The following is a 4622-nucleotide window of genomic DNA, read 5'->3' on the forward strand; positions in this document are numbered from 1 at the left end:
TCATCTTGGTGCTCGTCCTGCCCCCTTTCCCATGGAATAAAATCCCAAGCTCAATAATACTAATGGTGCTCTTCTCTCCAATCCAAGCTTGTTTCAGCGACTCATTGGACGTTTGATTTATCTCACCATCACTCGTCCCAACATTGTATTTCCGATCAACATTCTCAGTCAATTTATGCACCAGCCTAGACGGCTACATTATGATGCTGTTGTACATGTCCTTCGATACATTAAGACTTCTCCAGGACAGGGCTTATTTTTTCCTGCTGCCAACACTCTTCAAGTCTTAGTCTATTCTGATTTGGATTGGGCTAGTTGTCCCTTCACTCGCCGCTCCACCACTACTTTTTTCATTCAGCTGGTTACTAGTTCGATTTCCTGGCGCACTAAGAAACAAACTACCATGTCTCGCTCATCCGCTAAAGCTGAGTACCATGCACTTGCTTCCACTACATGTGAACTTACATGGCTCAAAACTCTTTTAAATGATCTTGGAGTACCGCATTCCTAGCCTATGCTCTTATATTGTGACAACCAAGCGGCTCTTCGCATTGCCCAGTTTTCCACGAACGTACAAAACATATAGAAATCGATTGTCATATTGTTCGTGAGAAGTTACGGGCTGGCCTTTTTTTTACTAAGCATATTCCTACCTACAGTCAGTTTGTCAATATCTTCACCAAAACTTTGGGTCGTGAACATTTCCAAACTTTATCACGCAAGTTGGGTATTACGGATCTCCATGCTCTAACTTGAGGGGGAGTATTAAAAGAAATATACCCTTTCCATATAGAAAATATATAATTTCCATTTTTCAATTATCACGTGTCTATATATATATATATATATATATACCATTGTATCCCTTGTAATATGTGTGCATCAATAAAGAATATTATTTTCTCTTCCAAAATTTAACAACCAACGATCCAAATAACCTTGAACTGTTAATATTTACAAGATACAAATCAAATAGATGTGTACAAATAGTGCTCTCACAAAGAGCTTATTAGTACAAGTTAAATTTATATACTTTAATCAAATTCACAATATGGAAATATGAAGCTTAAGAAGATATCACCGTAAGCCTTCTTTCTAGGTTGAAAGAATTAAGAGTAGGCTCAGAATTTTCTTGATAAATTCATAGCAAATCTCAGTAGTGAAACTAGGAAATTGATTGCAATAAGAGAGCTTTGAGAGAATTGGGAGATTTGATAGCAAGAAAGCTTGTTTGCTGTATTTTCTTGGTGTAATTAATCCTTAGTCTTTGAGGGTTATTTATAGATGAGTAATCAAGTCTATTTCGTGTTCCCCAAGTGTCTTGAAATGTCCCTCAAGTTTTCTCAAATTTTAGAGCCCAACAAATATGAATTTGAATTTCAAAACTTTTTCTAAAAAAAATGACCATTAACAGTGTTCAGACGTCTGAACTTTCGGGTTTAGTCATTTGAGGTGGTTCTGCCTCTTTAGAAAACTGTTAGAAAAATCTTCAGAAGTCTAAACTTAATTTTCAGTCTTCTGAAGAAATTCTTCAGATGTCTAAAGTTACACTTCAGTCATCTGAAGTGGCTCTATCTTTTGTTCAGTCTTCTGAAGTTCTTCCACGAACAGTTTTCAGTTTGCTGACAGCTGCGACCCCACTTCAGTATTTTGATCATAACGTGTTTTATAAAACTCCAAATTATGTGTTCTTAGTTTCAAAAGAAAGGTAAGAAAAAATCCTACAAGTTTTATGTTGAACACGTTTTAAAATAAGAAGTTTTTTATAGAGAACAATGCATCTTAATGCGGATATAGAAAAAATGGCAGCATTTGGAAAAACCTCTTTTTGGTGCTTTTCATTCCAAAAATAATTTTAACCTTTTCGAAATATCTTTTCACCTTATAAAAATATTTTTCAAGTATTTTAAAAGGTATCTAGGTCCAAGAAATTAACCTAAGAGCTTCTCGTATCCATATTGAAATCGAATGAAGTACTTACATAAAGACTTCTTAGATTTTTGACATTCTAAACGCTCAAGTCTTCATGCTTGCTTTGTCTCTTTCTTTGTCTTCAAGTTTTAATGTACTTTAAGCTTTCTCTTTAACATCATGCTCTCATATTCTTCAAGTTTTGTTTAAATCATCTTTAAATTCATGTTTTGACTTTTTTAAGTTTCATTTGATCCTTGTGGGCACTTTGACCTTGCTTTCACATATGTGATCCTTATGAGTTCTGAAATATCACCACTCAACCAAAAATGTTAAGTTCCACTTGTTTGTTAGTATCAAAATAAGATTTCAAGCCTTGTAAGCCCAACAGAAAGATATTAAAACATGAAAGAAAAGTCATATTTAAGAGAGATTGCGAAGGAAAACAAAAGAAAAATGTAGATTTGAGGAAATGAGAGAAGATCAAAATTTTCAAGAGAGAGAAATGAACCTTATCGCAAAAAGGTGCTTGAACAGAAGAGATGAATTCGGTGTTTGTATGGATGAGATATTGAGAAAGTGAGAAAGGCTCTAGTATGGATTGTACATAGTCATGATGATGGATCCATGGTGTGCATGCAGAAGCCTATGGTGAACAATGGTAGTGACTCACAACAATTGGCTAAGGAGAGCTAGGGTTTGGATGAAGAAAGAATTGGGATTCATCAATAACTGAAGTCGATGTGATTAAAATTGGATAGCCCTACAAAAAATAGAAGTTACCCTCACCTCAGGGTCCCCAAAGGCATGCAAAGACACAACTCTCAATGATCTCTTACGATGATTGATTGTTTACCTACCTAACATTTGGGTATTAAGAGGTTTTTTTGAAAGACAAACCCCCGCCCCCCACCTCTAATTTCTCAAGGGTATATGAAAACATAACTCCTAAGTTTAGAGGGAGATTCATTATAAGAATTTATTTCAAACAATACCTCAGTGTATGCAAGTAATAAAGATCTATATAGTCAAGTGAGATAAGGACTACACACATAAAATAGGTATTTAAAGTTTACAAGCCAAAAGGGGATATATATGAAAATACATATACAAAGTACGCATAAAAAGTGTACACCTAAATCAAGGAGTCTAATAGAATCACTATCAAGCAAGCCTAAACTGATTATGTCAGATTCCTCACCCTTCAAGAGATAATTAGGGATTACATAACCCCATTTTATTATATTCCTTCTCATAGTCGTAATGCACATACACACACAAGCACACATGCAAAAAGATGAATAGTTATACAACTTGATATTAACTAAAACACATATTCAATAGTCATCCTAAATTCAAGACACATAAAAAAAAGTGTTAAAAAAAATATGCAAGAGAGGTCCCCAAAATTTCCCCTAAATTTTATAATATATATATTTTTTACCTATAATTTTAGATTCCTATAATATATTAAAAATATAAATTTGTATACTATGATTATTGAGCAAACAAAACATGGTGGCTTCTGTGATTAGACATTTTTGTCATAAAAATTTTAGATTTTATGTCTAAGAGGGATGTTTCAATCTTGAAAAAAAAAAAAGTGGGATATGAGCTACCTCAAGCCTATGCTTTCAATAAAAAAAAAAAATGTAAATAAGCTTTTTTAATAGAAAGATATAATGGAAAGGGGGAAAATTTGCCAGACTACTAAACCAACTAATAAAAATTGAGGCACATTTGGCCCCAAGACACTGAAATACCCCTTGTGGGATCTTCTGCAACACGCACAAATCGTAGAGCCAAAATTAAAAATTAATAAATTTGTGTGACAATGACTTAGATTATGTTATTCATCAAATTTTGAGCTGGTATATTTTATATTTACTAGTTATACTACCTATAGTGTCCTGAAATGCATCTGTATCATGTTTTTATTTTATTTTTTATAAAATTAATTAATTTTATTTCTATCTTATTATTTTTGTAATTCAATTAAAATATTATGTCTCTAAAGTAATATCTATTCTTCAATCCACTCTGTGCTGTATTTGCATGAAGAAATTTTAGGATATTAAAATTTGGTACATAGCATAAGGGAATCGAATTGATGTTCATAGTTTGTCAAATAATTTTTAATTTTAATTCATTCCATTCAAATGTAGCAAACATGCGATAAGAATCATAGTACTATTGCATAAGTTACGAGATAAAGACTTTATATTTTAGTTATAAGTAGTCATTCGCTGGATAGATTAGTATGTATTTGTATGTGTTTTAAGTTGCTACGTGTTTGTTTAGAAAATATGCTAGAATTGGCCTTATTTGTTCGAGTTATTGGTCACTAATTTTTGGAATTTTTTGTCATGATTTTGTTTATATATATTAAAATTTTATAGTTAAAATATAAACCAGAGCAGCCGGACAGGTCAGACCCGTGGAAATGACAAAACAGTAGACCAACTGTTTACTTAGCAGATGGAGCTTTCAAGCCATTGACACCCTACTGGCATATATACTAGTCCTTGGGTAAAACCTTGGTGTGCTGGCTATGGTGGAACCCATAATCAAGTATGCCATTTGAGCTTCATGCACTAAAATGAAAAGGGGGAATCTGGTTCTCCAGCAATCTTTTTAGGCGATAGAATAAAGGTAAAGCCAATGAGAGAAAAATCTGCTTTTGACACATTGATTCCCCGTTCACATCTTAA

This window comes from Malania oleifera, chromosome 9, assembly GCF_029873635.1.
Source record: "Malania oleifera isolate guangnan ecotype guangnan chromosome 9, ASM2987363v1, whole genome shotgun sequence".
Taxonomy (NCBI): domain Eukaryota; kingdom Viridiplantae; phylum Streptophyta; class Magnoliopsida; order Santalales; family Ximeniaceae; genus Malania; species Malania oleifera.